Genomic DNA, 11,614 nt, shown 5'->3' with positions numbered 1-11,614 from the left:
CTTGTTATTTCAACCTAGTTTTCAACTTACAGATGAGATGGAAGGAAAATATTTTTAAAAATCCCTTATACGCCTTTATCTACATTTTCCACATTTGAACATTTCTCCACATTTGCTTTCTGATTCTCTCTCCCAGCCTCCTCTGTCTCTCCCCCTCTCCTTCTTGTCTCTAATCCTTTCTCTCCATTTCCCCTCTGCCTTCCCTCCTTCCCTCCCAGCCTCTTTCCCTCTCCCTCAAGGTGAGAGCACCTTGAAGACATAATACATCTACACCCCTAAATCCTTCAGTGTATCTTTCCTAAAATTAAGGAAAGCACACATGAAAATCAGATATAAAATTTGTATTGATGATATATAGTCTAATCTGTAGAATTTATATAGATTTCTCCATTTGTCCTGATAGTGATCTTTATAGCAAATAAAATCCTGGATCATACATTGTGTTCAATTGTCATAAGCCTCTGGTTTTCTGTAATCTAAAACAATTCCTCAACTATTCTTTGTCGCTCATGATATTGACATCATTAAAGAATAAAGGCCCATTATTTTGTAACATGTTCTTCACTCTGGATTTCTTGGATATTTTCTCATGAGTGGTTTCAGGTTACTCATTTGCAGCAGGAACACTGTAGATGTGATACTGTTTTCTTCTCATTGTATCGTATCATAAGGCCCCTGCTGTTGGCTTGTCTCACTACTCAGGATGCTAACTTTGATCACCTGGTTAAGGTGGTATCTGACACATTTCTCCACCATAAAGATACCTTTTTCCCCTTTGTAATTAATTCATATTTTGTAAAACTGTGAAAAGACCCTATTATTCATCATACTTTCACTATTTTAGTATCTGTTGACTACATTAGCTTGAATTCATTGTTACTGTGATACTGTGATACCTGTGGATTTCTAATTCCATCGTTCCTTCTGCGTTTATCAGGTACAGTCTCCTATAAGGAGAAACTTCCCTTTTCCCTAATTATTTATATCCATATGGACTCATGGTTTCCTATTTTATTTAATTGGTCATCATCTGTTATCTCTATTTTGATACTCAAAGTGTTAGGTATTTAGCTAGTGGGGGTTCCTTCCAGGTGGCTGGCACCTGTGTGCTTTTGGCATGTCCCCATAATTCTTTGAGCACTTCCTACTTTCAGACATAACATGAAGTTCCAGGTCTGTGTTGTTTTTGTTTGTTCTTGTTTGTTGCCTCTCCCCTAGGGTCAGCTATTTCTCTAAGGGGTCTTAGTTCCTTCTGGGGAAAAATGGTATTTTGAGACTGACATAGGCATGCACGTGTTTACGAAGGTGTTATTGCCTCTAGTTCCTTTCAACCCACAAAGCTGGAAAACCCAAAGTTTTGTACACATTCACTCATGTGTGCATGTGAATATACATACACACACCCATCTTCACTTGTATCCATAACTGTATCCATACCTTTCACATCAAAAATCATGAGTGGTTTATGACCTCTGTGTTAAGACCTCCAGTTCCAATTTAACAGAATAGGATGTATTCTAATTCTTCCCCTTTGTTGTATTTGTAACTCCTTCCTCCAATAATCTGAAACATTGCTACTGCTATCTGCAATCTATTATCTGCTTAATTCTAGTTTACACAGAAAGTAGTTTCAAAATTACTAACCTATAACTCTTTGGGAACAAGAAAATCTATTAAGTACAGGTAATTTTTGTTAGTAATTTCTTTATAGTCAATCTGAGGAATGCCAGTCCAAATACAATGTTCAAAAAAATACAAACTTTTGACAAAGCTTAAAATATATCATATCATTTTCTCCAGCCATGAGCAGTGATTAAGAATAAATGATTGAAAGCACCTTACCAACATTGAAGGTAGTCATTCACACACACACACACACACACACACACAAGCAAAACAAGTTTACTAATTAAGTTTTTTAAATGTTACTCTTATCAATTGTATTTTTTATTTCTCTTGCAAGAAATTATTGGATGAAAAATGATTTTGAAACCCCAAATATGTTTTTGTGAATTGGCTTGAATATAATTAGCAGAGTTAATAGTCCTGGGATCTTACCAAATATTGAGGAGACCAAGCAGTGGGAAGGCTCCTCTGGGAGGGCTGGGTGAAGAAGTAAGTTGGGGTGAAGCTCTTTCGCATACATAAGCTATCGCCAAAGAAGCCATCTTTGCTCCTTCTCCCCACAACAAACTCCAGGCTATGTGTTTTGGTTCTGGTGGCTTCTTTATCCCTTGCCCTGAAAATTCATTTTAATCTGAAATTACTGAACTCAAATGTTGGGCTGGAAGCAAGGCCACCTACACAATAATTTGCCACCTATTCTAATCCCCCTTTGGCACAGTCATTCGGTAACTGATTTTCACGGGAAACCAATGCTATTCAAAAGTCCTACAGCTCTTGCAAGCTTAGTAATAAATATTAAATGAAATCACAGGTATATGAGAACTAGCTTTAGAGTTCAAGCAGAGGATTCATTGTAAGCAAACCACATATGCCTGGATAATGCCCTTGGTTTTTTCAACAGGGCCATCAAGACTCATAAATTAAAGGACATCAAGTCAGTTCTCCTTAATTTGCTTATATTTACATATAAGGCTGTTGATGATAAAGCTTCCTGGGTCTTAAAACATCATCCCCAAATCTTAAAACACCACCCCAAAATCTACCAAAGCCATTCCCAAACCCAAACTATTCCCTACACACTTTAAAGGGTGAATTCTACAGTCGGTGAATTCTATCTGAATTTAAAATAAAACAAAAAGCAACTATTAAAGCCCTTCCAATGATGAAAACTAAACTTCATAGCTTGGAAAGGATGTGGCAGCACTATGAAGCACAACCTCTTATTCTTTATAACACATGAGCAAACTGAGGCTCAAAGAGGAAAAAAAAATGCCCAAGATTATACAGCTAATAAGTGGACAAACCTGGACTCAAACCTACTCTTTTCCTTTCCAAAATTCAGGATTTTAACCCACACACCATGACTCCAATGAAGACATACAAGGTGGAACCTGTTGCTAAGTCATGGCAAGCCAACATAGTGTCCCATCAGGACAAGGCTTTGCAACAGGAATGATTCAATCACTCAGGAGGTATTTTCATTGACATTATAATGAATAATTGTCTGGGCTGATGGTCTGGGGATTTTTTTTTCTCTTCACAAGATTAACCACTCACTTGACCAGACTAATCGACTCAACCAGTAAGTTCAGCATCATGAAAATATACTCCCTGAACTGAGATTCAAAATATGAAATTATAGGATATATTTAACTGCCAAAAAGTATAATAAAATAAAGTGGAGTTTGGGGCTGTGGATTTATAACAAAGACAGTGGTAGTCACTATACTGGTCTTGAGCTGCTTATACTGCTTCCCGCACATTAGTGTGCACACAGATCACATGGGGATGCTGCTGAAGTACAAACTCTGAATTGGTATGCCTAGGGTGGGGCCAGAGATTCTGTGTCTCTAACCTGCTTCCGGGAAATACCAATGCTGCTGATCCAGGGACCACATTCTGAGCGGCACGGGTCTAGTACTATTCCCCCTATCGCCCCAGCATGAGGATTATCTGAAGCCTCCATGAAAACTACACAGCCTCAGGATCTACCCCATCCTGCTGAATTAATATCTCTAAGAGAGAGGCCGGGGAAGCTAAATGTCTATCGGGCACACAAAGTGACTCAGGTCATCAGCCAGAATTCCTGGTCTGGACAACTCTAAAAACCAACCCTCGGACTATGAATATACTATGCATATACAGAAGCAATTATCAATTTTCAAAATCCAAGTGTTAGCCTCTTTCAATGTGTTACATCAACTGATCTATGCTATTTATGCTTAGTGATTTATGAGATCTCATTATTTAATGAACTATATGTGTATTAGGCAGTCTTAGTAACATGAGCCCTGTCTGTGTCAAAGACCCAGCCATAAAACTTCACTTGGAAATGGATTAAGGCTGACAGATACTATACATGTGCATGCTTGATGTTGATATGTATGTATGGCTAGGGTTTTATTTGTGCAAGAAATGTTAGCTGTCCAGCAGTTAAAACTGGAGGTGAAGAAGGAAAAGAATAAGCAGAAAAGTTATAAGACTTTACAGCATCTACATTGACAAAACCAGCAAATATTACTACTATTTGAGTCTCTGATGCAAAACAGTTGTTTTACAGATTGCCGATCCTATTTGAGATGTGCCAGACTCTCCTTGTTTCAATCAGATAATTAAATGTCCATCTTGCAATTACCAACTGATATATAAATGTACACACACACACATGTATTACGATTGCCAAAAATGTTTTGTAGAAAACCAGAAGGTGTATTTATGGAAGCTCTTGTTTAGGACTTGCCTACTTGGCTCTGGACCATTTTCTCACCCCAAGGAACCCCATCCTTATAAAATAGAATTGTTGGAATTAATAAAATTATCTACGTTCAATTACTTATGTTATACATATACTATTATTAACTGTATTCTTTTGAGGCAAGGGGGAAAAAAAACTACTTTCTGGTATGTAAGTTCAAAGAAATGGACCTCTTACCAGACGTGAGCAGTTGTCTTGGGAATGCAGATTTATGAAAATTGATAGCCTGTCTTTGTCTGGCAAAACAAAGTGCCTTTCTTTCCCACTTTGTTTTCTCCCTGTGTAACAGAGACCAATTTTTCCCCCTTTTTATTTTCGGTGGGGGGGGGGGGTGGGATGTGAAATTTAAAATTAAACATACCTCTTAGGCCCACTGCAAGGAAGTGTCTCTGGGGTCTCTGCAACTCCTTTGAGCCCCAAAGAAAGAGACGTTGACCTTCAAGTTCAAGCTAAGATGAAGATTGAAAGCAAATATGTTGGGGTAGAAGGAGACAGATGTTCAGATTGTATGTTGAAGTTGATGATGAGTAAACAGGTTATTATAAACAAAGCCAGACGGCTGGATGTGGTTAGAGAGTGTTTATAAAAAAATAAGTCAAATAAATAAAATTTAAATTCTCTTTTTAAAAATGAGAACATAGGAAAATGCTGAAAGAAAATAACTGTGTTCTATTTTGGTATCAGGGAGGCAGTATCCAGGATTTTATATTTTTTCATTTCCATAAATTATATGTGCATTGCGCTTACCTAGGCTTGCTTAGCATATGCTAAAAATAATGAGAACTTTTCATCTCCTGGAACGTGTCACATGTTCCCCCAATTACCCTGCTTTCAGTTTCAGGGCAGGGAGCAGGACTGCTAAAAAGGTAAACAAGCAGCTGAGATAACACTACAAATTTAAAACGTCACTTGAACATACCCATTCAATAAAGAGACAAAGGGGCCACGATGGCCTTTTTTTCCTGCCCTAAAAATCTGGAAAGCAACTGGGTTTTCTATCATACTTTTGGGGATTTGAACAGCATCCAGACATCTGTAAGATGTGTATTTTTAATCACATCTGACTTTCACTCCCAAGCCTTATGTACCAAAACTTGAAACTGCCATGTGGCCTACAAGCCTGTAAAGGGACCCCGCCCCCAAACATGTGAAGTTTCCAAACGCATTTGTTCCCAATTTCCACAGTTTGGGTTAGAGTACTTCCATAGGGCTCCCTGACTCTTGGAAGACTGGAAACCTGCCTTGATTTGGCTATGTTTCTGCTAGCTGCACCTTCCCCAAAGACTTGCTTTAACTCTCTTTCTGATCTGAGTAAATGTTTTTTTCATATGCCTGGAAAGATATAATAATTTCACCACTAAATAGAGAAAATATATATTGAGCATTTATTAGGTATTGAAGTCAGGGAGGCGTGGTGGACAATATTGTGCCTTTTATCACTGAGCTTGGTGTCTAGTCAAGAAGGAAGACACAGGCAGGTGAAATGGTCAATAACAGTCAAAGACATAAATAACTATATGGAAAAAATATAAAACAAAAATTAAGTTTCTACCAATTGCCAAAAGATGAAGGATAAAAATGGCAGAGAGAGTATCACATAGGGTGGAGATGCCAAATGAGCAAGGGATTATAAGAGGTTGACCAGATGTACTGATTTGGCTGGGTTGTGACATACTATCGGCTCCTTTCATATATGAAAGCATCCCAGTTTGCATGAGAAATTATATGGTCACACCCTGTTTATGGAAGACCAAATTTAGATACAAGGAAGAGAGTAGGGAGGATATTCCAGAAGGAAGCAAATGAAGATTATGAGCCAGATCAAAGGGAGAAGAACATATTAGTCATGTGCCAAAGCTCAATGACTAAAGCAATATGTTTAGCAATCATAGAAAAACACAATTACTACCAATCCATTGCTTTGCAAAGTTATGCAAAATGATACTCTGGTATAAAATAGAATAAACAGAAAATAGAAATGAGAGAGAAAAGAGATTGTCCTGATTCCTCCCACCCAGTGTTCACCATTGTCAATATCTGACTGGATGTCATCTGAGAGGTTTATTTTTCTTTGCGGATGTCATCCAAAATATGGCATCACATTGTCCATGTTGATCTTAAATATGACTTATTTACTCAGTTCCTTCATTATGAATATCTGTCTATATCAGACAGGTTCCTAAGTAGGATATTTGGGACATTGAGGGTATAATTTGTGCTATTATAAAAACAGCATTGCAGTGGATATTCTCAGAGAAAACCTGGGTTTAGTTATTAGATGACTCTCAGATAATACAGTATTAGCAGTACAATGTCTAAACAGATTTTTTAAATAAATTTTAAACTCACAATGGAGAAAATGAGTCACACAGGTCATTAACCTATTGTCATTTTGTTCCCAAATGACCAGAAAGAATAGTTTTGACAGTGCTCTGACCTTTCTCCATTCCCATTACAGCCATCTTAGTGTTCCCAAGGTACTGTGATAGCCTCTTCATTTGTCTTATTTCTTCCACTCTAACTCTGTCCAAAATATTCTCCACAATGCAGGAAAACAAGCTGCTTGAAAACATTGCCCAGATTATGCCATTTCTCTGATGAAAACCCTTCAGTGTGTTCCAGTGAAACTCGAAATCTAAGCTCCCTAGCATGATGCTGCGTGATCCAACCTGTCCCAAACTCCTGCCCATCACCATTGCCCTTCTACATTTCAGCCCCAGTGGCCACCTTCCAGTTCCTAAAGCAAAAACCAAGCTCTTTCCTGCTTCCGGGTCTTCGCATATCAGTTCCTGAAACATTTTTTTCCTTTATAGATTGGCTCCATTATAATTATACTAATTTGTTTCTAACTAGCATATTTTTCAAACTTTTTCAGTAGACAAGAAGTTCTGCAGTGAGACTAATGAAGTTGGGTTTCTTTTTTTCACAGCTGATGTGGTAGTGCTCCTAATAAGGTTGATTGGCATATAATAGGTGCTCAGTAACTAATAGGGAGGTAGATTCATGATGAATGACCTCAGTGGCCATGGACCCAAAGAACTTCCCCAAATTAAACCTGCGTTCTCCTTTTTTTTTTTTCAGCATGACATTCTTAAAAATCTAGCTAACCGTAGTAAGTATATAAGCATTGTTGGCGGGAGATGGCCAATTCCAGAAAAGGAAGGGCCTGGAAATAGACTAATGTTATCAATAAACTACCTAGAGTCTGGCATCTTAGATACTCCTTTAGTTCATGCATAAAGTTTGTTGGCTGAAGGCCAGGCCAAAGCCCAAATTGAAGCAAGCAGTCAGAACACTACCAGCATGACTTTCTGAAGGAAAGAAACCCTCTGTGAGCAGAAGTTACCCCAGGGGCTGGGATGAGTGACACAACACAGCCGGCACAGGATGACCAACAGGATTAGCTGGGTCAAGGCATCGGCCAGCCAAAGCAGCCGCGACAGGCCCAGCAGATGCCAGGGAGCGATCGTGTGTCACCTCTGCTCATCCCCATCTGTTCGTTCGGCTGACCCTAGAGCTGGCCCCAGCTTTCTTTGCGAACTCCCAGGCAGCTGGGATCCGAGGAAAATGAGTATCATGCAAGAGTGTTTAGCAACTGTGTGTCTGATGTATGCTCATAAGTCATGGAAATGACCAGGGTGAGGTGTCAGCTTACAATTTCTACATGCTTCTCCTTACTACAAAACCCACCCTCTATAGCCAGAGAGAAGGCAGAAATCTCTACACAGGTAATTTAGGAGATAAACAAATCTGCAGGAGCTGGCCAGAATTCTCTCTTGGGCCATGCCTTTGCATTTCCCCAGGCTCACTCAGACTGAGAGAGATCTCCTTGGGCCCACAGCCTCTAGATTTTGAGCGGCAGCTTAAAATTGATACTCTGCAGTTACACTTCTGTGTGACCTCAGGCAAGTGTCTTAACTTTGCTAAGCCTCAATTCTCTCATCTACAAAATGGGAATTTCAGCCCATCATGGCTCTAGAGTGAGGATTAAATGACACAAAAAATAGCTCAGGGCATGTTGAAATGTCTGATAAATGATAGTTGCTTTAATTATCATTGATACAAAGTGTCCAAGGTTCTTCAGTCTTAAGAAAGAAATCAAGGGGCGCCTGGGTGGCTCAGTTGGTTAAGTGTCCGACTTCGGGTGAGGGCATGATCTCACAGTTCGTGAGATCAAGTCCCACATCGGGCTCTCTGCTGTCAGCACAGAGCCCACTTTGGATCCTCTGGCCCCCTCACTCTCTGCTCCTCCCCTGCTCATGCTGTCTCTCTCTCGAAAAGAAACAAACATTAAGAAAATAAAGAAATACAGAGTGTGCCCCCCAAATTCCTGAGGCTTTGGAATCATTCTGTGACATTCGTCTTGCTCCTGCACGTCATCTAGTCTAAGATATTCTCTCAGATCTTCCCTGGTCAAATACTTGAGTATCTTCTTCTATCTCATCTTGAATGCTAACCTTGATGAGTTGCTAATGGTTGCCTGGAGTGAAAAAGTATGCTGTGATCCACTGGCAATGTCTGTCACAGGCAAGCATTAGGGAGAAAGTGACCTGAAGGTCTGATATTTGCTATCCATGAAGAGCGGGCACCATTATGGTACCAAATTTCTCTTACCAGGATGGTTTACACTTCTTCCGAAGGACACTTCTGCCCTTGGCAGGAGCACTTACCTCTCCAGTTTACCCAAACACTCCTGTATGGCCTCTGTTCCCTTTTCTTAAAGACTTTGCCCCTGTTGGCAGCAAGAAAAAGGCAAAACAGCCATATGCTACCAAGTACATTTTTCCTTTCCAGCATTTCTTTGATTCTCTTTCATGAATCTGAGTCATCTCTCCACACCCACCAGCAACCCCAGCTGAAATTACTGTTTTCTTCAGCACTTCAACTTTTCATATCCTCGGAACCTGCTTTCTGTCTGGTTCAGAAGCCTTTGGAGGGTGGGGGAGGGCACCCAAGCCTTCTCTCCGACACAGATTTCTTGCTGAAATGTATTTTCTCCTCCACATCAAAGTCCATTGGAATCGCAGAAACCTCAGCCCATCAGGGGTTAGATACACATATAAATACATCCATCAAATTCTCTAACCCTGGCCTTTATCAAGCGTACTCCTTTATGGGGGCATAAGAGCACATTTCATAAGGCAGTTGACATGGTCAGTGGCCCAACACCCTTGAGAGGCGACAGCAGACATTTTCCTCTGCATTGCCTAACCGTGTCTGATGCCCAAGCTGCACTTTGTGTGCCCGCCAGGCCTGTGCACCCCATTTCCAACCATTGCTCGGCTGAGGCTGGTTTAAGGAGATCTCACTGAGCGGCAAGAAAATCTGTGCACAGCAGGATGCAGGCCACAGGTTCTGCAGCAAAGGAAATTCCACTGCAGAGGGAATGTCAGCCAGCTCCAGAAGAGCCAACTTCTTAGGCCGTTTGGAAGCAGCCAGAAAGTCAAGCTGACAGACAGATCTGAGTAAGCTCCCTGCAGCAGGAAAAACCCTGGCAGCTTTTTCTTTCCCAGCTCTTGCCACAGTCAGGAAAAAAGAAAAAAAAAAAAAAAGACCAATATCGTTATGTCTACAGGACGATTCTCAAAGCTTGAATCAAAGGGAGCAGAGAAAGGAAAAGGGAAGCGTCTTGTTTCAAGTATAGGTTCCCATGTACACGCCAGCCCTACTATGATAGTTACCCCTCGGGGCCGAGTGGAGGACTCTGAACTTTAACCAACACAGGCGCATGTGGACATGCATACACATGCTAAGGTCCTTATGCACAGTGAAGTTTTACACTGCAAAGAAAAGGTTAACTAGTCAACTATAGAACTACCTTGTTTTTCACGGACCAGTGAAGAAATGTGTTTCTTGATTGTTGAGTAGAAGAAAGTTTCATAGCACTGACTTCCCAGGGGCAGGAAATATTTTCAGCTCTTGCTCTTCCCGTGACAGCTCTTTTGTTCTGGGGTCTCTGCTGTCCACATGCAAGTTCTGCACCGTTCTCAGTCGGAAAGTTAAGACCCTCCATCTATCGTTGTATTCTTAGATGGATACATTCTAAAGCAACATCTGCTGCTGGTAAGACCCAATAGGAAAACCAGGTTTAAATCGTATCAATAACAGTCCCTCTTTAAGCTTATGAGGAAGCTGTACTATTTGTTCCCCACTTGTAGTTATTTCCTACCTGCCTTTATTTTACTTCTGGTTCTTTTTGGTTGCAAATAACAGAATCTACTAAAAGGAGTTTAAGAAAGAAAAGAAAGAGAAGGAAAGAGGGGAAAAGAAAGAAAGAAAAAGAAATAAAGAAAGAGAACAGATGCAAGGAAGGAAGGATGGAAGGAAGGAAGGAAGGAAGGAAGGAAGGAAGGAAGGAAGGAAGGAAGGGGATTTTAAAGTGCCAAGGGTAATTTAGGCACTCAAGGTAGGGATTGAAAACCAGGATCTTGGTAAACTTCAGTTAACTGTAGTAGACACAGTAGACTCTCTGCCCAGTTTTCTCCTTTTCTGACCTTCTTCAGAGAGTCCCTGTTCCTCTCTGCATCAACCCTTGCCTTGCAGGGCCTGGTGGCCTCGGAAGAAGATCAGCCCAGCTCCCATTGTTGAACCTGAGAGATCCAAAGCACTGACTCCCTAGTGGGTTTCTGTAATTTGTAGGATCCCCTGTATTTACCATGAAATGAAATCCAGAGATACATATCTTTTAAAATCAGTATGATTCCCTAACTGCCATGTAAAAGATAGGTAGAAGCTTCACATACTAAAGTTATATGCATTTTGATCAGAAAATGCCCAGGCATGACTGACTCCACTAAAGTACATAATAAAAAGTTGAAAGATTGTGCTTAAGTGAAGGTACACTATGAATTTGAGAATACACCAGGGCACGATTGACTTTTGGGGCTAGATAATTACTTGTTGTGGGGAATGCCCTGGGCTTTACCTATGATGTCAGTGACACCTCCATTCCATTTTGCAAGCAAACAAAAATGACTCCAGTCATTGCCAGTGGGTGGTGGGCACAATCAGATCTGGTTGAGGACCACTGGCGTAGGGTGGACATAAGTTGTGGGATTTTTTGGTTACTCAAATACAACAGTATGGGTGTCAGTGATGTGATTTTCTGAAGTGGTGACCATTTCCTAGTAAAGTTCCAAATAAGGCATAGTAAGGTATTTCCTCTCTTCATGCAGTGCCAGCATTCTTGGAAAATCCAGTGGGTAGAAATGCTTTGCAAAACAATATTTTATG

Source organism: Prionailurus bengalensis, chromosome A2, assembly GCF_016509475.1.
Source record: "Prionailurus bengalensis isolate Pbe53 chromosome A2, Fcat_Pben_1.1_paternal_pri, whole genome shotgun sequence".
In the NCBI taxonomy this organism is placed as follows: domain Eukaryota; kingdom Metazoa; phylum Chordata; class Mammalia; order Carnivora; family Felidae; genus Prionailurus; species Prionailurus bengalensis.
This window is presented reverse-complemented; position numbering follows the sequence as displayed.